At 31.1% G+C, this 27755-nt stretch overlaps 1 long non-coding RNA gene across 1 annotated transcript; it reads right to left on the bottom strand.

Annotated features, from left to right (window-relative positions):
- Positions 1–32: 32 nt before the first annotated feature.
- On the bottom strand, positions 33–27755 carry LOC142330319 (uncharacterized). Its single transcript, XR_012757761.1, has 3 exons — positions 27426–27755; positions 1774–1986; positions 33–407 (listed from the first exon to the last, which is right to left on the bottom strand). It is a non-coding gene; the product is annotated as an uncharacterized LOC142330319 (long non-coding RNA).

Here is a 27755-nt window from a genome sequence, read left to right on the forward strand (position 1 = left end):
TGAGAAATAATTGCTGAGAAATAATCTTTTAATATCTTCTGTTTCAAAATGCAATTTGGTAAATTTTTTATTAACATATACAATAATATAAAACTAGAAAGTATAATCTATCAATTCATTTTAGTTTCTTTTAATTTTCTTAGTGTTAATTTTTCCTGAAAATAAACTCCGAATTACAATAATTGAAAAATAATAAATTAACAATAAAGTCATCAAAATGATGAACACTAAAGACAATAAAAATATCCACCATGTAGTATTGGTACCAAGTTAAGTCTAATGCAGCCGGCTTCAGATGTGGAGCACCTTTATAGTACATATTCCCCATCCACCAGACTGCAGTACCCACAGCTGACATCAGTTCATTTTTAGTTATTAATGATAATTGAATCATATTTTTCCTATAACTGCAACAAGAAAAAAATTAGACTTCCTTGAATATATTTTATTAAACCCATTAACATTAATAAAAATAAATCTCTATACATTCAACCTGTTTACAGTGTACTTTGGTATTTACAGTGTCGTAAGTAATTGACCCACCGGCTTGGTCTAGTGGTGAACGCGTCTTCCCAAATCAGCTGATTTGGAAGCCGAGAGTTCCAGCGTTCAAGTCCTAGTAAAGCCAGTTATTTTTACACGGATTTGAATACTAGATCATGGATACCGGTGTTCTTTGGTGGTTGGGTTTCAATTAACCACACCTCTCAGGAATAGTCGACCTGAGACTGTACAAGACTACACTTCATTTATACTCATACATATCATCCTCTGAAGTATTATTTAAATGGTAGTTACCGAAGGCTAAACAGGAAAGAGAGAGAGAGTGTCTAAGTAATTATTAACATATATTTTGGTTTTGATTAACATTTTACTGGTTTATATTGTCTGTTAGCTGATGAAAATAAGTAATATCCAATGAGTAGTCAGTGAAGGCAATTGTTGCCACCTAAAAACAAATTATAGCACACCCAGTATCATAGTTTTAATTGGTATGTAAATTTTGACTAATGTGTATTTTTCTAAATTAATTTATTTATCTTTTTATTATATTTTCAATATTATTTTAATTTTTATCTTGGTAGAGATCAACATAATTCTATCTAAAAATACATAAATTTCAAATAAATGAATTTCAACACAAGAACAGGAAGACAACCTGCAAACACAGCTATAGATTTATTTCTAAATAAGAATGTCATTGAAACTGTTCAGGTAGTTATTACCCTAAACCAGTGTTAAATATAGAATATGTTCACACAACTATGTAGGATTATGGCTTGGCAGTTAAAAACAATAATTAAACTAAGTTTAAAAAGACAATAATTAAAAGAAAAATTATACATTATTTTTGTGTGTAATATAAACTAATGTGTATAACTTATGTGTAATATAACTAATATATATATATATGTATATTAGTAGTAAGGTATAATTTTAATTTTGTATCAATAACTTTATTGAATGAATAAATAAATAAGAAAAAATTACTTCAGACAAATGTTTTTTAATGATTATATAGACAAAGACTTTAGATAATCTACATCTTCTGATGTATTGTGTTACTTGATCTTATTATTTAATTTTCATAACCTTTGTTATGCCACAGTTCATAACCTTTGTCTAAGTTTATTTTAGTATTAGTTTAAGTTTATGTATTCTTAGCATTTATTTACTTTTGTGGGGGGGAGTCAGCTTTTCATACTGATCTACCCAGGGACATTGTTTCCTATCTGGCGTCTATAAAATCTCCATATCTAAGAGAATACTGACCTTGTATTTACGAGAAGTTGCTATATGTTTTCATACATATCTTCATATTTTATATCCTGAAATTTAACTTTTAATCCAGGACCAGCATTCAATAAATTATTTGCATTGAAATCTTGGTCACCAAACATCGGTACACCAAGTATACTATAATAAATTGTTTCTTAAAAACTATGAAGACCAACACGACTTATGAAACCTTCACCTTCAGATGAGCTGTAACAGTAGTCAGTTAAACAGTTAGTAACATTTAAAATTTTTTTTTTAAACAACAGCAGGTCAAATGGATTACACATTATAAATTTTCTTTTTTAAAAAAAAGTACAAGTTTTTGTTAAAGCCTGTTAAAATGTAGTCCTTTTTTTGTATATGTATAGAATATCACTTATCAAAGTCAAACATAATTAATTACAGAAATCTAAACATATGACCATAATGTACTTTATAAATAAACATAATTTAGGTAAAACACCCACTTCAATTACATTCTAATTGTGTGTCCGCCTAACTCATAAAAACCAAAGCAATAACACTAATAAATGCAAGGCTGATAACAGCAGTACAAGTCACTGAATATGGTTGCAGAAACAACTGAGAGTCTTATGATATTTGAAATGTTTGTACTTAATACAATTTTTAGTACGTTATTTAATTAACTGATAGTTAATCATAAAATCTAACTGATTACGATTTAACTATTACTTTAACAATGAAGAAATGCACAAAGAGTTTATGTTTTAGCAGACATCTCTTTTTTTGTAAACAATACCATCATTTCGATTTACTGGGCATATATTGTTCCACATGGACTGGTATTTAAATTATCATACAAATCTTTTTAATTAAAATCTCATTTACCGTACTACAAACCACCACCTGTCTTCACAATAACTACCTACTCACACACCAAAGTTGCCTGAAGATTAAACAAAAGAAGAAAATGTTATAAAATAAACAGTATTCATAAATGGATGTGCACTCTCATTGATTCACTCCTACACAAAATACATACAAATTAAAATAAAAGTAATATATAAAAAAAAGGATAAATAAAAATTACACACTAGTACATGTAGTTTCAGAGAAAATAGATTATAAATTAATAAAAAAAAGATAAAATCTGGACGTAAAATACCCTTCAGCATAAAAAAATAAAACACATGTACGAGTAAACCATATCATCAAACACAATACCCCTGAAATACATAAAATGAATTTTTTTGATTGCACAATTTATATTGATCAACAGGATATGCTTTAAAGATATGATAAATATTTAAAAAACATCTAATTTTTATAACAACGTAAAGTTAATGTTGGCCAACAGTTTATTTCAGCGATTAACAAAAATTCAATATATAACTGAATGACAGCACTGATATTCTACACATATACTAAAATACTACATCATTTTAACACACTCTTAACATAATGAAATATACAAACGCACAATAATATACTGAATGAATGGAACAATTCAAACCTACCATACTTTTTAAGAAACTTCTGAACACATTTCACCCTAACTCAAGAAAACTGCTTGTAATGTCACTCGATGCCACAGAGAGAAACAACATCAATGAGAAGCAATATAATCACCACAGATAATTGCTTTCAACTGAAAGCATTATAATGATAGTTAAAGTATCACATTAAATAAAACACATATTTGCCTGTGATTGATTGCATATTGACACACATCATTCTACATAAAATTGATTGTTGTGGTAACCACTTTCTTGTTATAATAACATTGTTGGGTCTTCCAGGCAAATCTATCTCTGCTTCCCACTTCTATAACACTGCTGTTTTTGGAAATTGCTTAAAAGTTTTAATGAACGCTTCACGTTTCACTCCAGGCAATGATTTACCTTTCATGTTGCTACCGAGACTAAAATATATAAAACCATCTTCAGCATCGGTCATCAATTCCTGAAGATCCCAGAAAAAATATATTAATTTTTATCATTATTTTCTTTTAAAGAAACTGTACAAGTATTTAATCACACAGTGTAACATCATTAAATTAATCATTGTAATTAGTGGTAATATTGTAAGAAAATTTAATATGTCTTAATAGGAAAAATTAAATGATACAGAATAAGAGTAATCTTATATTCAAAATGTAATCAGAATTAATAAAAAATATATTAAAAAAACCTTTTAAAAACCACTTTTATATTAAATTCACTATGAACTAGAAAATAAAAAATATGTAAAAAAAAGGTTTTTAAAACACGACTCTTAAATTAAACACACTAAAAGGTAAAGAATAATTTTAGGACGGTATCTCAAAATGGATTTGAAAACAAGCTTTGATGGTGATTGTAAGCCTATGTGAAAGTCATAGCTTCAAATTAAAAAGTTGATGTTTTTGCCAATTTTTTCATATATTTTTATGCATATGAAAAAAGAGTGGGAAGCAAATCTTTGTACTTTGACAGCTCCCCACTCTTTAGGCCATTCATCATGCATATGAAAAAATTAGCTAAAACATCAAATTTTTAATTTGAAGTTATGACTTTCACATAATCTTACATATCACCATCAAAACTTGTTGTCAAATCCATTCTGAAATACAGTCCTAAATTTTTTTTACGTTTTAGTGCGTTTAATTTAACAGTAGTGTTTTATAAACATTTTGTACATATTTATTATTTTCTATTTTTTAGTGCATTTAATATAAAAGAGTGGTTTTTAAAAAGTTTATTTTATATATTTGTTATTTTCTATTTTTTAGTCTTCATAAGTTTATACTTTACAGCTGTGCTAAAACAGAGTTTGAGTGATCTTTCAAAATTTTCATGCCCCCAATTTCCAATATTGCAGACAAGAGTATAGGCACCTATACTCTTTAAAAGTTTAAAGATACTTTTTACATTCATCCATCAGCTCCAATATATCCTTTCATATCCAAGGTTTTTTCTACCGGTTCTCTTTGTTTCACCTAAGTTCGCTTCTGCTGATTTAAGAATTTCTTTTTAACATTCCCTACAAAGATACCCTTCATGAGATAATAAGTGACAATGGAAGGAGACTAATACAATATCCAGTGGAAAATAACATAATTATTAAAAGTATCTTCTTCTCACATAAAGCAGTTCACAAAGGAACATGGATATCTCCAGGGATAAATGTTTTGAATCAGATTGATCATGTGAATGTATCATCCATTATTGATATACTATCAATGCGTGTTTCAAACTGTGATTCTGACCACTTTATGGTGAGAATACATATGAGGGAAAAATTGTCACAGTGTTAATCACAAGGGGAGAAAAAAGGAGAAAATGGAATATGAAAAAGCTGAAGCGCAATGAAAACGTGAAATTATTTGAGGAAAGTATGGAGAAAAGACTACCTCCTCGGCTTTGTGTTGTAACGGTTGATAAAATATCGATAAGGGCTGGGAAGAGATGAAGAATTGTACAATATAGGTGTTGAAGGATGAATTGGGAGAAAGGAAGGAGGAGGGTAACAGCAAATGGTTCGACAAACAATGCAGAGAAGCAGAAAGAAACAGAAAGAACAAAGCAAGAGCAGGTATGTTGTGCAGGGATAAAAGGCAAAGGATAGAAATCTATAAAGAATTAAGAAGAGTTGCATGTAGCCTGCAGAAGGAAATTGAGAATGACAACAAATGTATGTCAAAGGCATAGAAGAGATGGCTATGCAAAACAATATTGGAGGGATGTATAGGAGCATTAAGACACTGGAGAGAGGTTACCAAGCTAGACTTAATCTGTATAAAGATGAGAATGGGCAGGTGAAGGGTGAAGAGAATAGGATATTGGAAAGGTGAGCTGAATTTTATGGAGAAAAGCACAACGAAGTGGAAGTGGTGCATGAAATAGTGTTGGTGAAGCCGATTATAGAATCTTCTAATATCCAGAAAGTTAAAGACTGATGCAGTCAGTACATGAACTTGTGATCTGGACATGGGAATAAGAAAGGTTACCGATTGATGTAAAATGGGAATGGGAATTTTTTGTCCCATTTTTAAAAAAGGAGACAGATTAAATTGCAATTGTTACAAAGGTATAGCACTGTTGAACATTGCGTACAAGATATTCTCAGTTGTTTTGCAAAGGTTGACGATCTATGCTGAAGACATAATAAGCGAATCGCACTGCGGCTTTAGGAAAAACAGAGGATCCATGGACCAAATATCTGTGATGCAGCAGTTGATGGTAGGTGCTACAAGTAGAATGTTGACCTGCATTGCATATTTTTTTATTTTTGATAGTGTCAGTAGAAAATGCTTACCAAGTACCAAATAAATCGGTAAAGCTTGTTATGATGGCCGTGGAAAATTCCACGGCTTGTCAGGTTTGTGTTTCAATGTCAGGTCTTCGTATTAAATATGAACAAGTTCAAAAGTACCTCGGAGTATTCTTGACGAAAAATTACAGTTCAAGAAGTAACTTAAATACGTCGCGGAGAAGGCCTGTCGTGCCTTCTTCGGTATTCGACGATAGGTCAATCCTGATTCGGGTCTTAATTTTAAGAATATGAGTATCCTGTATAAGGGCGTGTGCGAGGCAATTATGCTATATGCGGCGACTGTTTGGGCGGATAGGCTAAAATTTAAAAGCTATCGGTATATATTATTAAGAGCTGAACGCCTTATATTATTAACGGTAATGGGAGGTTACCGTACATTTTCACGGGAGGCAATCTTGGCGACTGTTGTACTTGCTTCGGCAGTACATATACTAAAATTGGAATCTTGGTGATTGCAGACGTGAAACCGATAGATTTAACTGCATTAGAGAAACAGCAGCGTTATGTTGCTAAGAAGTCAGGTGAATTGAGTTCAGAAAGAATTCGCGGGATAGAACGGCATGGCAATGCTTTATGGCAGGCCAAATGTGATGAGGCAGAGGGTGGGCTTATACGCACGATCTCTTTCCAGATATTGTTGGTTTGCGAGACGCCCGTTAATTTCACCCTAACAATTATGTGACGCAATTTCTTTCTGGTCATGGCGCCTTCCGAGACAGACTTCAGCGATAAGGCCTGGTGGATTCAGGTGTGTGAAATGACGCACACCATGTAATTTACGAATGCGCAAAATACGAACTTTGCGCACGGAGACTATTTGTCAGCTCGACATTAGATCTCCGTGAATATTAGATGCCTTTTACCGGGGTTCTGAATATGACCTCTAGTAAAGCCCATAAGGACTAGATACGGAGGGGATGGCGTGGCGACCGAAACTGCCACATAGAGGGTGTCTTCCCGTATGGGGTCAGGATGTACTTATGCGACGATGTGGTTCTCATCTCAAGAAATGTTCAGACCGTAATAGAAATGTTTGACAGAGGAAGGTAGAAGACCGGTTCGAGAGATATCGTATGACGATGTGACACTTGAAGCAGTAAATGAGTTTATATATTTAGGAACTATCCTGAGTATTGATAATAGGTTTCAACCTGAGTGAAATAGAAAACCGGATATAAGCTGGAAATAAGGCGTATTTTGCCAACCTGAAACTCTTAAAGTCAAAGTTTGTAACACGCAATACAATTCTGAAGCTGTACATGGTACTTATAAAGCTTATAAAGCCTACGGGTCAGAGGCCAGGATGTTAACTAAAAGAGATGAGACATCCCTACGGGTTTTTGAAAGAAAGATCTTAAGAAGAATTATGGGACCTGTAAGACCTGAGGACAGGTGGCGTATAAGGAATAATGATAAGATAACCCGCTATATCGGTGAAAAGGATTTAGTGCGAGACATCAAGGCACGCAGGATAAGATGGTTGGGACGTGTGGCAAAGATGGAGTGTGATAGAATGCTTAACGCCATCCTCAGAGGGAAAATGTTCGGAAGGAAAAGAATAGAAAAGCATTGAAGGTGGATAGAGGATGTACAGAGGGATCTGCGAGTCCTGGGTGTCAAATAGTTTTGGATAGAAGTAAAAGACAGAAATGTTTGGAGGTGTATCGAACCGGAGACCAAGGTTCACATCGGACGTTAGCGCCGGTGAAAGAAGAAGTTTTATCCGTTTTGTTTATTACGTACCTTAATTATTGTTCTTCTCAAAGGTAGAAATTAATATAATCTAAACTGAAATATTATTTTAAATACTGTATAAAAACAAAATATGCATGTATTAAGAAGGAAAAGAAAACAAGCGGGAAATAATCAAATTTATTGAAAAATGCTATTTATAAGAAGATTTGACTATGTTTAAGCATTGAAAAATTGAAAAAATGTTATGTTTATATAAAATTTAAAAATATTTTAAATTATGTTGTGTGTGCGCGCGCGTGTAAGCTGTGTATCAAAAACAACCCACAGTCGTAGGACTTTCTTGGAACGCGGCTTTATCTGAGTGACGAACTACCAAAACATACGGACAAAGTTGTATGAATCGCTCATTTTTTTACCATCGGTAAAAAAAGTACTGGGCAGTCACTTCAGTGACTGGCCAGTACCGTTCGGGACGTCCGACTGAAGTTTCAACTCCAGTGCTTGAAAATCAGATAATTTTTCTCCTGCAAGAAGACAAACGAATTACGGTTAAGATTACAACTGAAAGACCATAAGTTTCAATACATTACACCAGGCCTCCGTAGCGCAAGTGATAGCGTCTTGGCCTTTCATCCGAAGGTACCGAATTCGAATCCCGGTCAGGTATGGCATTTTCACATGCTACTTGTCACTCATTTCATCCTCTGAAGCGATACCTAACGGTTTTCAGGAAGGTTAAATAGAAAAAAAGGTTTCAGTACAGTTCATAACATTATCCCTATAAGCTGGAGTAACGTAAAACAAGTGTAAGATAAGTAAAAAGAAAGTCGGCAAATCCCCATAAGGAGACAAGACTTCGTATGTGCACGGAACTGAAACAACAGTATCAACAGTACAGCTATTTTTTGCACAGCAGTCTAAGGTGTGACAAGACATGAGTTCATCATTATAACGGGAATAAAAAAGACAGCATAAAGTAAAAGCATAAGAATTAACGGGGCAAAAATTTCCCGTAACCGAACATCGGAAAAAGAAATCATGATGACAGTCTTTTGGAATGCAAACACTTCGTTTTTTGTCGATCATCTAACAAAATCAACGAACAATAACTACCGCATACTTCTGTGACGTGCTTATTAATAAAGTTAAGCCAGCAGAGTTGAAAAAACACCCTGGATCTCAGCGCAAAGGCCATAATTCTACTTCAAGATTATTAGCGGACATCATTCCTCAAAGCGGATTAATGCCTTATCACTAATACACTAATTAATTCAAATAAATATATCCGATAAAAATTTCATCAAAAGTGTGTGATAGTATGAAGATTTAAAATGTTAAACTTCTAAACTAAATGTTAAATATATGTTAAAAAATTTAATATATTGAATTATGTACAGTTTGTAAAAAAATTGAGTAAATAATATGAATTATATATATGCTAGAAATGATTGTCAGATATCTGTTGATCATTGTACAGAGGAAGTTCAATAGATCGACTAAATATAATAGCATATTCTTTTATGACGACAGTAAGCAGCTGATACATCGTTTACTCGGGAAGGTGTATTGATGTAAAACAATTACATTCTCAATTCAAATTGGAATAATCAATACAAATAATTAATACATTTTTCAACGTAAACCGTGGCAGTTCTTCGTTGCTACAAAACTTATCTTTTATTACACTGATGAAGTTTAAAAAGATGTATAACATCTATGTATACTACCATCTAATGTATAATATCTATAAAAGTAATTGATTTTTATAAGATTTTCCCCTCTGCCAGCATATAAATGAGATCGTGTAGGGAAATATAATGTTCTCAAAATATTGCTATCGAATAATGAAATATTTTACCTTTTGGTAATTATATAACTACGTGACATCGTTCCGTAACTCAGAATGAATAAGGAATTACGAATATAAGTTGGCTGTCATTGTTTTACTAAATGACAGATTATGTAAATCAATTGCATACTCTAATGTTAAAGGGCGTCTGTTTGTATGAGAAATTCATTTTCTCCCTGGATGCGCATTCACTTTATATTTTTACTCTCCAAACAGGAAGAAATATTTAAGAACATTAAATATTTGATTACCATACCTTTTTACTTTAAATGAATTTAATGTTTTAACTTTTCTCAAAGTTATTTTATTTTATAAGTAATGAAGTTGATGCACTAGTTTTTCCAATTTGCGTCCATGAACGGAATATTTCAAAATGTGTCACTGAAGCGAAATACGTCACGGGTTATTTCTTTTTGATTAAAATGACAACCATAACCCTAACACAAAATGTCAATTTCAAAATTTCATTAATTTGCACGAGTATAAATTGTACACTCTCCTTTTAAGTGTATGGATTTTAAAATAAGTTAATCCCTTTTCTTGTGCTTCTTTTATTTCTTCTCTACTTTTGGGAAAATAAATCCAGTCTTTATCATACGAAATATATTACGATACATTAAATACTGAATTTTAATTTATTTTAATAAAAATTAATCTACTTTAGCCAAAAAAATTATATTATGTTCATTAATTTTATATTCAAATACTGTATATACACAAGGAGAATGTATTTAAAATAGATATTTTAGATTATAACGGATAAATTAAAAAAAAAAAAAAATTATTTCGGTGTCGAAGGCAGAGATAAGGGCTTAAAATCATCACTCTGCTATTATGATTTGATATTCTACATGATGTACTTTATCTAGAAAAAAAAAATGTACGCTAACCACAAAAATGTATCCTAATTATCACATTTTAAACTATTTTAACTCTTTTTTTTTTTTAAATTAAAAAGTAACCGTTTTAAAATGGTTATTATAAAACTTCTTTGGTCATTGATATACTCCAAACTTATCAGCATTTATTTTTGTTTTTTTTTGTTACTAAAAAATTAATTTAAACTACTATCCGGGATAAAATTTAAAGGTAAATAATATAAAAAAAGAACAACTCATATATATATATATATATATATATATATATATATATATATATATATATATAATATGAGTTGTTTGTTGATGAGGAGTGTAAAAGGCTCCTTCTCGGATAACAAAAAAATAAAATTTTTTAACGAAATTCGTAACAGTATTAAAAGGTATCTAATATACTAAACTTCTAAGTAATAAAAATACCCGGTCCACATCTTCTTTATCGTTACCCGGGATTCGACGAATGTTCCTGGGCGATTTAAATTTACGACGCAAGGTCGCATAACGGATATAATCCACAAGGATCTGGCGCACAGTCATGCATATTGGTACGTTTACTGCTGATATCATATAACCGTGAGTAACTCTCGTATGTCCTCTCCGCAATCGGCAGAGGACCACTTCCTCAGGACGATTTTTCTGCAGAGTCCTATGGCAACACAGAATCCTTAATGTGCCGGAGTTAGTTACCAACGGTAGCCGTCCAATCCCCTTGCCGCTTTGCTCGAAGAGACTGTTTCATACAATTAATAAAGTCAGAAGCAGCAGCACGAGTGGTGAAGGGAGGTTAATTGCATGCGTCTTTAGTACCGGAATCTGCACTTCATTACCTGGAATTCCCACGTGGCAAGGAATCCCAACAGAAACTCATTTGTATGTTGCGATGGTTCAACTCACCGATTGCGTTATAGATTTCAACAACCAAGGGATGTTTAGAGTAAAAATCTTCTAAAGCTTGGAGTGCACTATACGACTCGCTACAAATAAGGATATTTCGGTACTTAGGGTTAATGATATTCACAGTCTTATTTATAGCTTATAGTTCAGCAGTAAACATATTCATAATACCAGGTAGACCAAATATATAAGTTCTATCATTGACAACAAATGCGCAAACAACGGTATTGTTCTGTTTCGATCCATCAGACTATACTATTGCGTCAGGATTTATCTTGGAGAGAATATAATGAAACGTTTGCTGGAAGACGTTAGGTGGTGTTGATTGTTTATTGTAAATCGTAAGGTCAAACGTAAAATTTGTAAGGTTGATTCCCCACGGAGGATATGAGCACGGATAAGTTGGAAAGATAGATGTGCCGATATTTATAAGGTGCAGTAGACGTCGAGTACAAACACGTACATGTGCAGTACAACGTGGATGATCCTCGTACCTTCGCAAATTAGGATTTCAAAGAATCGTGTCAAAAGCCGGGTGATTTGGCTGTTCTTGAGGCAGGAAAAATAAGAAACCTAAAGCTTGTCCCGTCTATCCCAAAGTGATAGCTCACCACAGTCAGCAAGTAAGCTTGCGACAGGGCTGGATCTAAATGCACCTTTGGCAAGCCGAAGGAAAGCATGAGGTACAGCATCCGGCATTTTAAACACGGTATGACGCGCTGAAGAGTAGGCGACACAACCGTAACATAAAGGATACCGAAATAAGGAATAATAAAAACGTATCATACATGACCGATCGGCTCAATTGGTGTTGCTAAGAACTCGCGGCATATCTAAAAGTTTGGAACATTTTGTTTTTAATTCTTTCATGTGTTTGACCAAAGTAAGGCGGCTATCAAAAAATAAACCAAAAACTTGATAAATAGTTAGTCGGACTTTTTATTTTTACGTCGGTGAAATCAACTAGAACGATTATACAAGGCATTTTGATCATCGTATTCTATTTTTGTTTCGCGTCGATTTCAGCGGCAGTTCGCGGAAAATGGATCCGATCGGGAGCTTTTTCCGTTAACCTTTGCAGAACATAGTCGACTGCTTTACAGACGATAGTTCTATGTAAGCCACAATCTTTGCTGATGCCGCTTTGAAACCCCGGATCAAGAAATATTTTCATCTTCTGATAACAATTTAATCCTTCACCCTTTCCTTTATTTACCTCAGACAGAAACCGATTACATAAATATTCAACCGATTTTGTTTGAAGCAAAGATATTCTTTATATCTGCTAGCGCCGAAAGGATCTACGCTCTATGTAAATTTGCGATTACGCATAACTCATCCATTTTACAACGCTCAGCACTTGATTCTACTTTTTAGATCGATCTGAGTTAGCGTTAAAATTTTTGTAGTAATTATAAGAAGAAAAAAGCTTTTATTCGCTTCCTTTTTAAGTATTTACAGATACTAAAAAGTATTTTACAGAAAATACTCTTCACGACGGTAAATACTCAAAAATTTATAAAAACCAAAAAATGTTAAATTTTTTTTAATTAGAAGATATGTACTTCATCGGTAGACATGTACTGCCCGTATTTTATGTAAAAGATGTTACATTGCGTGGAATATTATATTTAGTATTCCTGATGCTGAGTATATATATAAAATTTTTAAAACTTTACTGAATGACCGAAAATTACATTTTTGAAAAAATCTTTGTATTCATCACAACTGAATTTTTAAAACATACGTAGTCAGTTTTTCTTAATTTAATAAATATTACTAATACTGATTGTAAATGCCATGTTGTTTCATAAAATATCGATCATTGACGTTTCCAATAATATTTGATGTAACATTGTACAGCAAATATGATTATGCATTCGTATGTATGATTAAATTCCATAAAGCATAAATTTTTAGATGACCTGACATGAATCACGAGTTACTTCTAAAACTGGTAGAGCCATCCTCAAGAATAACAAACATTCCGTGCCGCATTTACTAAGAAATGTGAGGACTGAAATGTTTCCTGTCGCCTTATTCATCGCGTCAAACATATCAGCATGCCGAGTCCGCACAAAATATCAACTAATATTTAGCTGACAATGGACTTTCAACTGTGCTCCGTAGGAGTCGCGGCTGTAGAGCTAGGTCACTTTCAGTATCTGGAGTTTTCGCCTAATTAAGGTCATATGATTGTTAAAAATAATTGTTAACGATTAAAAAATAATATTTAAAAAAAAAATTTTTTTCAAAAATCCACACCAACCTCCAAAAAATTCTGTTTTAGTCTTCTGCTATGTTTTGACGACACAGGTGAGCGGTAGAATTAAATAAATGAATAATACTTAAAGTGTAAAAAAGTAACTTGGTGTGCCCGGATTTCGAACTCGATCCGGGCACACCGGTCGACTCGGTACCTGCGTTAAGCCTCGAATGTCACTTAATCCCACCCTTCCTTTATCGTTATCGTTCTGCCGTTTCTGGTTTTATGTTTCTTTTACTTATTTTAGTTTTCGTTTACATTATAGTCGGATCAGCTGTTTTAAGTTTTCTTTTGTACTTTGTCTCCTTTGGTTTTTAGTTTCTTCTAAACTTTAAAAAAAATGTTTAAACCGGTGGCTTTCTTTCATTTATGTGATACTTTAAGGTTGTTTCTTAGCTCTTTTTTTGTGAAGCCTCTTTTGGTTTTATAAATGTTCAACTCTGCGGTTCTCAAAAATACATTTTTTAAAGTCTATATTGTTAAACTTTCTTTTTAAAATTTTGATTTTTTTCATTATATCTAACGAAAATTATTCGCAAACTTTGTTAAGTTTGATAGTAAATGAATAATTTCAAGATAAATTTAATACAATTTAGAAATCAAATCTAATAACCCAATAATTTCATTGCAAAATCAATTTTATTTCACCCAAATCGGTTAAAAAAGTTTGGAAATATTTTAATATCTCCATCATAATATTAAAAAGTCCGTCTGACGTGGAACGGGTAGGTACAGAATGCTCTTAATTATTAATTCAAGTGTTAAATACATTTAGAAAAAATAAAGGAGTCAGAACAATCGACTAATAAAATTTTACGATGAGAAAAGATGCTAATCAAAGGATCGAAAACTGAGTTTTAGATTTTAAATCTGTTAATCCATATAGCTAATTTTTTTCTGCAATCTTTATGAACGTCTAATTTTTGTTAAAAAAAGTGGTCACTTATACTTTTAAAAATAACAATATCTACCTTTACCAAACCGGACAACGGAACTGTTTTCGTTTATAACTCGATACTATATTTACGAGAAAGGATCTTCTTATGCTATCGTTTTAATAAATTTCCAAATCATTTGAAAAATCTTCCAACCGATGTATTTAAAATAGAATAAGAGACTTTTTTTACGGGAACGTTAATGAATTTTTAGATAATATTAATTAAAAAAACAACAAAAAAACACGATTTATCTGTTTCCCGTTCAACGTGTACTAAAAGATGCGCTCAAAGTAATCTTTAATACCGAAATTTTAAATCATTTTGTAGTAATCTTTTATATTTAATGTATATTATACTTTAACATTATTTCACGCGTTTGTATTTAAATAATTAATTTGGATTTCAAACACATCTATTTTTTACAGAATTTTCGAAGAAAATTACGGTTCTAGTTTCGGTTACACGGTGAGTGTGGGATTGAAATTGAATTTTCTTTACTTTTTGAGATATCAGGAAATTTAATCGAAAAAGTAGCAGAAGAAAATAAACGTTAGAGAAATTAAAAAGACAGGAATGTACAGATATTCACGAAAAATATAACAAACTTTCAGGACTTGTTCTAACACTGTAGGCACAAAACAACTCAGCTTACCGGTCTCAAATTAAGAAAAATACACTTATTGTATTTAATATTGTATTTAAAGGAAAACATTCAACGTGGTTCTAGCATTCCACATATCGGTTATCTGTTTAATACAGAGTGATTCATCAAGTAAATAACAAATATTTAGGACGTGAAATACCGGTGAAAATAAAATTTATACTAATATATGTTTGGAAACGCTTCGTTAACGAATGTCGGTTGGCGAAAGATTTCGCCCTGCTTTCTGTGCCTTCCATAAAATTAAGCTAGACTGTAATACTGGGATCCAAATTAAGGGAGAAGTTGTAGTTTTATATGAAATCTGACCTGAAAAATTGAAAAACGTAGGTCTTAGAATTGTATTTTTTGAGAAACTGTGTTTTTGAGAAATTTGGTGTAAAAAAACAAAAGATTGTAGTTGAAAAAAAAAAACACTATTTTACGTTTGGTTTAAAATAACATTGTTAAACGGGGATAAACACATTAAGGTTTTAAACAAAATCTGTAGAGAATTTTATTTCGAGTAAAACAGTACGAATAAACTGCACAGAAACATAACGCAAACAAAAGAATTTGAAAGTTTATTAAAAAAAATATTTGAAAATGCGATAGATTTTAATCAGTATTAAACGAAACAATATGTTAAAAATTACAAAACAAAAGAATTAAATATTTTAGAAAAATAAACGAAATAGAAAAAAAAATCAATAAAGCAATAAATTAGTTATTTTTAAAGCTAATTAATAATTAATTTTATTTAAATTTATTTAGATTCCAACGATTAAGGTTTGCATTTGAATAGCAGTAAATATTTATTGCTGTTAACATTTTGTTTCGTTTAAATGCGTAGTTAAAATCTGCCACATTTTGAAATATTTTGGTTTAAATAAACTTCAAAATTCTTACATTTATTAAAAAATAAAAAATAACTATTAATTTGTACACATACAACTTTACGTGAGACTACATCATCGTCGCTTCTCCTTTAAAACCATATATATATATATATATACATATATATATATATATATGTACATATATATATATATATATATATATATATATATGTACTCACGAAATTCCCTCTCTTTTCTATTTCACCTCTCCCCCTCCATTCCAATTCCATTTCGGTTGTTAATAATACTCTAGTCAATTCAACAAACTGAATATAACTGTCTTTGATTTAGCTTATCCCTTTTATAAAACTTACTAGTAAAACCACTGTCACACGTCGTATTTATTTATAAATAAAAATTCTTGTTCAAGATATGAATATAAATATTTTAGACGACAATAAACCGACAAATGAATATTTTTAACCGCCTTACATATAAATGGTTTTAAATCCTAGATAAATAAACACAATACGGTTCAAATTGAAAATATTTCATGTATCGACCGTATTTTCCTTAAAAGTAACAACATAAATACCGTTTTGAAAACGGAAAAAACAGATCGCTTTTCCACAGTGCATACTAATGTAGACAAACCAAACAAGCTTAAAAGTAATTCGACCATCACTAACGTAACTAAAATTAATTATGAAAATTTAAAATCGAATTTAGAACAAGAAATATAGATCAGCATTTACTCTAATAACTCGGATAATATAGCCGACTCGGTGAAAACTTTCACTACCACACTGACAGAATACATAAGAGATTACGCTTATACATTTATGATATCCCGTAAAAAGCAACCGCTTAAAAATGGACAACCCCACGCACAGTCGATTTCATTAGGAAGAAAGACAGTAGGTTTACCAAAAAAATTAAACAACCTTTTAATATCAAAATGAAAAAGAACTATAAAAAATACATTTATTTCGAATAATGTAATTTCAAAATAAAAAATTAAGTATTTTAATAATAAATCTGAACGTATAAGGTAACGCAAAGAAACCTTGCAAACATATTACCCAAATGATAAACCCGATAAACGATGAACGTCAACCGAAAATCGACTCTGAAATCTTAAACGATCACATTGTGAGAAATACGCCAAAAAATTATCGAACGATAATATAAATATTACATTTTTTATATAAATATTACATCAATGACATCATGTCCTGCAGCTAGATTCGCTACCGAACCGCTGATACTAATGAAATCTATAATACATTATTCGTAATTTAAAAAGTAATTTATTTATCGCCAAGAATAGAGAATTGAACTGGAATCTGTCTGAATAAAATTCAACTTTTATTGTAAATCTATGGGAATCCACACAAATGCTAGACAGTTTTTTTTTATCCGCAGAGGAGCACATCTGCCATTTCAGTTTAATAAATTTATCAGAATAAAAAATGTATTTAGGAAATTCTTTTTTAATCATAGGTCCTAAGTCATTTTTTTTTAACCGTGTTCCTCAGTCAGATAACGTACATAAGGAAGTGGTGTTTATAATTTCGTTGGCATGTTAAAATATCAATTTTCTTTTGTTATTTATTAATTTGTTTTTATCCAGATTAATTTTTAACCATTATTATTATTATTATTATTATTTATTTTTCCATGAAAATAAGTCATTACTTTAAATTATCTCAGATAAAAATATTAATTTTATAATTTATCAGAGAACAGAATAAATTTTTCCAAACATTTTTTACAAAAATACTCAGAAAAACATTTTTTCATGAATTTTATACGATCGTTTACTTAGTGATATCGTTAAAAATTAGTCTTATCGCTTGAAACATAGGTATACACTTTTACAGGTTTGAGAGTAAATAAATTAGTTTATAGTATCTTCTCTACGTTCTACTGAATGTAGCAAATTAGACGTGCGTTAATAACAAAATATAAAGAACACAAAACAGAATAAACCTTTTTAAACCTCCTCGTGGAAACTGAATTATTACGTAAAGTTACGAACCGCACCAAACAAATCCTAACTTAAAATAACGGATAAAATTTGCTCGATCCACCGCTCAGGAAGACAAAAATTGCTAATTACGTGAATATTATTCTCATTAATAGTAACATTTCCGTTGTGTACATTACGTAAAAGATTTGGACTTACAATATTAAGTCCAAATGATTGAATTACTTTTAAGATCGTTTTGCTTAATCGATATTAATATCTGAAAAAGCGGTCTGTTGTTCATAGGCCGCTTTTCAGTACAATCAATAACCATTATCTTGTAATTTGAGTTAATAGCCTAATAAAAGTAAATAACAATAAATACTGTAAAAATAATTCATTTTTTATCTGATGTTTTCGTTTCGCACCGACTGAATCGAGGTTATTTATTAATTAATTACACGGCAGCTATATTTTAGGTTATATCGATGCTGACAAACCGCGATAGACAATAACGTATTAAAAAAATACCGGTAAGGAGTAACAAATCGACTCACCCGGTACATTACTGCACTAATGCAATCGCACACGTTGCAGTAAAACTCACTGCTACAAACAGCAGCTAGGATAGCCCTTATCCCGAACATAATACAACAACGAATTTTTAACCGTTGACCTAACTTGCATTTCGAAACGGAAGCGGTTTATTGCATTGTTTCTCAAGCTGTGGAGCGCGCTTCGTAGGGGGGCCTGATAACATTAAATAAGAGCGCGAGCATATCGAAAAGAAAATATTATTAAAAAAATGTATTAATTTGCCGAAAGGAAAGCAAAATAAAATACATTCTTACATAAAAAATAATAAAATATACATTTACACTGATATAATACATTTATAACTAGTTTAATAATTATTAGCGACTCCCTTGGGCCCGTCTGGCAGAGTTAAGTTTTTTAAAGGAAGGTTTAATATTCGAAACAAACACTCTTCTTTTTTCTATATTTAGCCGAGATTTATATTTTGCCTTCAAAGCAGCCACCGCCGAAAATCCGGTTTCGCTAAGGTAGGGTGTTGAAAACGGTAACCGTACACGAAACGCTCTTGTTTTTTGTACAAAATCCATCTACCCCTAACAAAATTCAAACAGCGATTTTTAATAGATTGTCTTTTGCTTACGCCACTTTTTACGAAGACTATGAAGATTTCTTCGGCATTTGAAAGCCCTTAGGTAGTATTTTGGAACGGATCCCTAAGCTACTCGTAACTTGCTATCGAGTTTTCATCAGCAAGAAAAACTTTTTAAAATTCTTTGTCGGCACGGCTAAATGATTTTCAACGGTTACAAAAACAAGTTTTAAATTTTTTTCTTCGGCCCTGTAAGTTTTAACACGTTCATTCGCATTTACAAATATTTCTAGATCTTTTTACTTTAAATTTCTGCTCCGCTATTCCAATTTTCTACAAAAACATTAAATTTATCACTCGTACCAAACATATGTGTATTTCCTCCGTGGAACTAAAGATTCAAGGTATTTAATTTCTCGAATATATCGACCGAATAGGTCAGTTCCATCGTAAATAAACCATCTCGAAACTTCTCGGCTTCCGGTCGGTTTTCCTCTTCTACAAAAATAGTGATTTTATCTCTTAATTCATAAACACGTTGAAAACATTTCCCGTGTGATAAACATATTGACCCGCAATGAAATAGTAACGCTGTGAATGTACTGCGGCCGTGTCTTTACGAAGTGCAGAAAAGATTCTTGATTTTAGGGGTTAACACAATATTCAGACCGCGAATCATTTCTTTGGAAACCAGAGCTTCTCTGCGGATCATTCAATATATCCAGACACGCTGTGGAGATTTTGTTTCGTAAGTGCTTTGGAATCTTAGAGACACTGAAGGAGCACCATCGGTGCATATTCCGACGCAATTTTTCTACTCTACGTTTGCCTCGTTTATAATATCATTTAAAATAGCAAATAATGCGAGCGCTGTTGCTTCGAGTTCTATCGGTTTGCATTAAAGGTGTTCTTCTACCGTTGACATACCATCACAAAATCGCAACATAGTCAACGAAATACTTTCTGCTATTTATCGCTATCTGTTGTCTCATCAAGCTGAATTGAAAAACGTTTAGTCACGCGACTTCCCGAAAAGCTGATGCTGTACATCTTCAGCTACATCGCCGATTCGACGGGCAACAGAGTAATTTGATAGAGGTATGGACTGTGATTGTAAGTTTTCACCGATGGTGTGAGGCTTTACATGAAACTTTGTAAGAGGCAAGTACGGCTTTTTTTCACAAGGTATTTTTACAACGATATTGTTTTTCATGATTTTAATTTTAATCCGAATAATTCTCGGGGTTACCGCACTCGCTATGAAGCGTTTGCAAATGTCGTTTAAGTTTATTAGGTGTCATGCTGACTGCTGAAAACCATTTGAGCAAATGACACGCACGGCTTTTCTTTTTTATTTACTTCAGTACTAGTAAATCCAAAATTTAAGATTTTTTGAGAATATTTTTTGATTTTATTTTCAGAACCACCCTCCTCTGTGCACCTGTTGATGCTTCAATATCGTCTAATGCTCGCTTACGCCCGCTTAAAAATTTATCCGTGATTCTGTATAAATTAACCGCCGTGAATATTTTATATCGTTAATCGCAATTAATTCGCAAATTACAGCATACGCATTCACGATAGATTCGAATAGCGATATAAGGATCGACTCGACCGAGACCGGCTGGAATCGAACGAGGTGCAGCATTTATACACGTTTGCGCAGACGTTCCAGAATTTTCGAGACGAATCGGAACTTATCGTGAAGTCGCGAAAATATCCAATATGGCGGACGTATGACTGAGAGCAATAGAGAGGCATCGATTCTGGTTTTGTCAATGCAGCGGGCGGATCGGAGTCGGCAAATATCAGTAAACTTACTTATTCTTGGCAATTTGTAAGGTTTATGTAATTAAGGTCGTGTGTAGCTTTCATGTCAAAATACTCAAAATACATATTTATTGTATGAGAGGGGTGATGAAAATTATGATTGAAATTTGGGTCGCAAATACTGAAAGGTTGAGAAACACTGTTTAAAGTAGTAAACCAATAACACAAAGAAAATAAATATTTCTTACATCAGTAACCATTTTAGAGCCGTAACAAAATAATAAATACAGTATTGCGAATCACGTACAAACTACTGACGCATCGTTATTTGTAATGTACGACATTATTTGTGATTACGCTTGACATGCCGACACCATCAAACAAGTAACGTAATAACATGTATCAAATTATTTTTAATTTATTTTTTGTTATCAAGATTCATTATAAATTATAAAATATTTAATAAAGATTACGAAATTCAAATAATGTGCAAACTACTTTAACATCATAAAAATGATTTACTATAATACTTTTGAAAATAATAACTATTAAAAATAAAATAATAATAATAATGTGTGTGTGTGTGTGTGTGTGTGTGTTATACTGTAAAAATGATTACTATTTTTTCACTGAAATTTCGATTTTCTTTTATCTTCACTCTCGTGAAGAAATTATATATATATATATATATATATATATATATATATATATACCGGAAAGTTTTTGTTGAAATTAAATTTAAAAAATATTCAAAATTAACATCAAAGAATAATAGCTGCATATAATTTTGTATTACGTTTATCAAGTTACTAGGCGATAAACATACCTCGCTAAAATTTTTATAATTTAACTAGTAATGCTTTCTACTATGTATTTCAATTTACTCAATGTATTTCCAAAAAAATATTCGCATCCTGCGAATGTAAACAACGTCGAGGAATACATAAACCGGTAAGTAGAAAATTTAATTTTTTATAAATAATTATGTTTACTGCTAGAACAATTTAGATTCGGAGTAACAGTACAAGGTGAAAAGATAAAGATGCTACGATTTGCTGATGATATAGTAATTCTAGCCGAGAGTAAAAAGGATTTAGAAGAAACAATATACGGCATAGATGAAGTCCTACGCAAGAACTATCGCATGAAAATAAACAAGAACAAAACAAAAGTAATGAAATGTAGTAGAAATAACAAAGTGGACCGCTGAATGTGAAAATAGGAGGAGAAAAGATTATGGAGGTAGAAGAATTTTGTTATTTGGGAAGTAGAATTACTAAAGATGGACGAAGCAGGAGCGATATAAAATGCCGAATAGCACAAGCGAAACGAGCCTTCAGTAAGAAATATAATTTGTTTACATCAAAAATTAATTTAAATGTCAGGAAAAAATTTTTGAAAGTATACGTTTGGAGTGTCGCTTTATATGGAAGTGAAGCTTGGACGATCGGAGTATCTGAGAAGAAAAGATTAGAAGCTTTTGAAATGCGGTGCTATAGGAGAATGATAAAAATTAGACGGGCGGATAAAATGACAAATGAAGAGGTATTGCGGCAAATAGATGAAGAAAGAAGCGTTTGGAAAAATATAGTTAAAAGAAGAGACAGACTTATAGGCCACATACTAAGGCATCCTGGAATAGTCGCTTTAATATTGGAAGGGCAGGTTGAAGGAAAAAATTGTGTAGGCAGGCCACGTTTGGAATATGTAAAACAAATTGTTAGGGATGTAGGATGTAGAGGGTATACTGAAATGAAACGACTAGCACTAGATAGGGAATCTTGGAGAGCTGCATCAAACCAGTCAAATGACTGAAGACAAAAAAAAACTGCTAGGATGTAATTTATTAAAAATATTTCACTCACACCCACTGACAGACAGAAACAGGGAGAGATTGAAAGGTTGCTTGGGACTTACGTACTACTAAAAACGCAAAACATCATTTGCACTTTGGCGCAAGGTCAAAGTAGTAGTAAACAACACGTTCACCGCATGAACTGGAATACGAGTGAAAAATATGTTTAAATTATTTTTATTATACTACTAAAAACTTCCTAGAAGCTATATATTTAACGATGAAGATTAAATATATGATATAATTATCATTTATCATTAAGATAAAATGATAAATGAAAAAATGTCAGAACTTGCCGGGAATCGGACAATTATCGAGTAACTATGCTCGTTATAATGATGGAACTATCTTAATTTTTATTTCCGAAATATGTCAGACAAAATTAGATCGTTCTTTGTGTCCTTCATTTATACAGTTGATACAGTTTATACAGTCTTCTTTAATCGTAGTCGAAAAGAATCGATTAGCCACCGATGATAATTTTAATTTAATTTTATTTAATTTGAAAAAAAAGCCTACACAATTTGTAAGAAATATCAGTGTTTTGTAATTTCTTCCCAGCAACAGTTTGGTCAGCACAGGACTCGAAACTTTAAGCGAACTGAAGAATGCGGGTTTCAAAATAGTCGGCACCCTCTTAAGCATATTAGTTTATAAAAGGTTTCTATAAATTATAATTTCCGCTTAACAACAATTATTAGTCGAGATTATATTCTAGCACTTTCGGTAAATATTGTTTCCATCTTCAGGAACATATGTTAATTAAATATATATTTAACAATCATTTGTTAATTAGATGAACAAGAGATTGTTATCTGCTATGAATAGCGGTATAATGAATGAAAATACAAAACATAATAACAATATAATTCGTAATAATGCAATTAATTGGGAACATAAGTTTTGAGCGGACTTACTCAACACTGCTAATATTGAACTTAATGATAAAGAAAGTAACATTATTAAACACCCGTACAAATTAATCTATCAATTTCAATAATCAATCTTTATAAAACAAATATTTTAGAAAAAATTTCGTATATATTGTAAGCCGTTGCACCCCTTAAAAAATCCCGAAACTGTTTTTTCGATGTATATCTGAAAGAGTATTTTGTAAGCCCCAATCTAGCGAATACGTATCTCGTTTAATATAGTCGGAAAGGGGGAAAATTTGCAAGGATTGCTCAAATATGCTTTTTTTACTTTTCTTATTACTTTTACGGCTGATTTTCAAAAAATGAAGAAACTTGTTTTTAAATATTTAAATGAGAATTACATACGGCAAAGACCAAGTTGATATCTTCATTTGTTACTAAAAATAAAAATAATTAAAAAAAATACTAAGTTTCATTGTTACTCCGTTTTAACTCTATATATTGGGAATTTCAAGAAATTCATTTTACTGAAATGGAACACCGTAAGAAGAACAAAATTCAAATTTTCATCCGTTTTTCAGTACTTTTACTGGACGTTGATGAATCAGTCGATCATTCAGGACATGTTCTTTTCTATATACCGGCTGATATTTCAGTACGGGAATAGCTTTATACTGCGTATCTGAGAGGTATTTGGAAACGGAAAGAAATGGAGTTCTACATAATTTTAAAAAATCTGCCTTAAATTTTGTTTAAGTCTGTTTTAATCTGTTTTTGTTTTGATCTGATTTTGTTTTAATCTGTTTTTAAATTTTGTCCGCCATATTGAATCAAATTTTTTTAAATAGGAAGTAGGACGTATGACGCATGATTTCAATGGTGAAAACCGTTTTTCTGTTAACCTTCATGGTCGAGGTATAAGCAATCATATTTTCCATGACGGAAAAATCGTGTTAACAATAAAACGAGGTAAACGGGCTGCATGAACACTTTTATTGTACTTTACGTTCATAATGCATACAATAATGATTTTTAACCGATGCTGCGATACTGATAACAAAAAAAAAAATACTGATCGTAAAAAAAATTGCAATAAATAATTATTCATTATTCAACAAAAAATAAATAAAATGGAAAAATATCGGTAGTTTTGCTGAAATAATATTTTATGTACTTTTCACTTAAAAAAATGTGTATAATATAATTTAATAAGCGTGCAAGGAAGTCAAGTGGTGTCCATACCAAATTTTTTCTTTTAAGATGATTAGCTATTGAAAACTTTAGTTTAATTGTGGAAAATTGTCCAGATACAAATCTGGAATCGTACCCAAGACCTTTGATGTAAGATGTAGTAAGCAAGCACGCTTTCTGTGACACCGACGCAGCGATATTACATTTTTATTGTTAATTACACTTCGATTTTTAAAATTTCTGTTTTAAATTAAAATAATAATATTTATCAAAACAAGTAATATTAGTAATATTTATCAAAACAAAATCTAATGTGGACACCACATGACTTCCTTGTACATCTATTAAATTACATATACGCATTTTTAAAAGTACATAAAATATTATTTCACTAATAACTTTTTTATCGTATTTTTTTATTGTTATTATTGAATTATTATTTATTGTATTTTATTTTTTATAATCAGAGGTTAATAATTATTAATAAATTAATATATTTAGACTAAAAAAGTTAAAAAAAGGGAAGAAAATGATGCAAACAAAGAAAGGATAAAAAGATTACGAGAAGATGATAAATATAAAGAGGAAGAAAAAGTTTAAGAGCGGATGATGAATATAACGAGAGAGAAAATTTGAAAACTGGAGAACGTGTACGCAAATTAAGACCAGAAGAATTATATCAAACTAAAGAGCGATTAAATGGTCGGCAACAAAAAACAAATAAACGAAATGATCGACTCCGACTAAGAGAGAATATTGTCTGACAGTATCAGAGGAGTAATGAACTAAAATATAAGAAAATATTTTGCAATTTATTAAAGATCGGGCATGTATGCTTCAGTGTATATGTTGTTCTTGTGAGAGTCTATTTTTCAGTCACTCTGTAGTTAACTTTAATGTGGATAAAATTAAACGAAAATTCAGAATAATTAATTAAAATTAAACAGAAATTAAAATAGAAAATCCAAAAATAATACGATTCTAAATTATAATTTTCAATTAGTATTAAGAAATCAGATGTTTCACCAAATCTGTTACATATACGCATATGTAATGGTGCCTATTAAATTACACATACACATTTTTAAAAGTACTTAAAATTTTATGTCAGTAATAACTTCTGATTTTTTTTTATTATTGAATAATTATTTATTGTAATTTTTTTTTACAATCACGGGTTAATAATTATTAAAAAATAATTATAATTAAAAAAAATAATTAAAAAACAAAAGGAGATGAAGTCTTATTCAAACCGATGTGCCTTCCTTTATAAGCTCCAAATATTTCATTAATTAAAATTTTATTTGGCTATAACTATGGAACCACTGAAAATAAGTATTCCTTATGATTATTACAGTTGAAAATCTCTTACGATATATCGTTGAGGGCTTATTACTGCAGTTAAGAAAAAGTCCAAAATCAAAATGTTTTTGGATTTTGGGCTTTGTTGAACACTTTTGGTTCAGTCGATTGCAGTCAAAAAGGAAGGTGCACAACTAGATTTTACAACAGTCCTATATCAACATGCTACGTTTTGAGTCGTACATAATCGTTTTCGAGTCGTAATACGTAGGTACGTATTTGTACAGACGTCACGCCGAAACTATCAAAATGGATTCAGGGATGTTCAAAATGGATATTTCCGTTGAAATCTGAAAACCGAAATTTTTTGCGATCTCAATACTTCACTTCGTGCAAGGAAGTAAAAAGGATTATAAAAACACGCACGCGAATGTGTTTTTATGTAACGTCACGATAACATGTGCTGTTGAAATTATATATATAAATTGAATATTAGATAAAATTAAATAACTGAAAGCCTTACCATTACCCGTTCATGTACCGTTGGCGATGTTCTTTAGCTAATACAAACAGGTTAATTTTAAAAGTCGCTTTCATTTATTATATTGTACAATCGTAAGTTATCACGATTAATAAAAAGAGATCACAATAAAAATATCGGCTAAACTTTTGTCGAATAAAAAAATTAATAATAAATCTGACCATCTAAAATAAAATCCGACCGTTTTGATCTGCAGAATACATTAATATAAGTTAAAAAAGTGCCAACAATTTGTAAACTATTTCGTACTGAACAATACAGACAATTTACCTTTCTAAAATAGATACCTAATTTATTAATCACGAAATGCAGACAGGCAAAAGATTTCGTTATTAACAGAAACGTAACTTTAAAAAAAGTTAGATTAGAACTTCAATAAATATTGATACACGAATTTATTAATAAGCAGCAATTATTAGAACACATATAAATAGAAATAAAAAGTTTAGTTTACCAAAGAATCAGCAACCGTCTTCTAGTTATTGGTACTTTTTTGAAAGCAAATTGTTTTTATAAAATTATCTATAATAAATTTTATTTAATTTAAATTAAAATAACAGGAATAAAAATATGTTTGGCTAAGTTAAAAAAAATTATTTTTTAAAGCCTTACAAATTGTGCAAATGATAAAAACGTTTAGTTCATTAAACTACCATAATTCCTGCTAATACTTGTAATTAATCGCAATATTTAATAGCGTAATATTTTTCTTAATACAAAATACTGTTATTCAAAGAACTTACCTAGTTACATGTAGAATTCGTCGTTTAGATTCTCATAACATTTGATAGTAAACAAAATTTGATACGGTTTTAAATACGGTACTACATATCGTAAAGAAATACATATTATTACTGTATTTGACAACGTTAATCGTAAATAACACTTACATTAGATTAATAAGTTATCAGAAAGAAAATATCACATAATATCCTATATAAGTTTTGTTTATTTTCACTATATCGCCGTATATAATGAAAGGAGCTAATAATATTATAATCAAATATAATTTTTTATCAACGTAGCACCTAGTTTGACACACCAGTTGTTTTGACGAACCAGGTCGAAGGAGG

This window comes from Lycorma delicatula, chromosome 9, assembly GCF_047948215.1.
Source record: "Lycorma delicatula isolate Av1 chromosome 9, ASM4794821v1, whole genome shotgun sequence".
Lineage (NCBI taxonomy): Eukaryota > Metazoa > Arthropoda > Insecta > Hemiptera > Fulgoridae > Lycorma > Lycorma delicatula.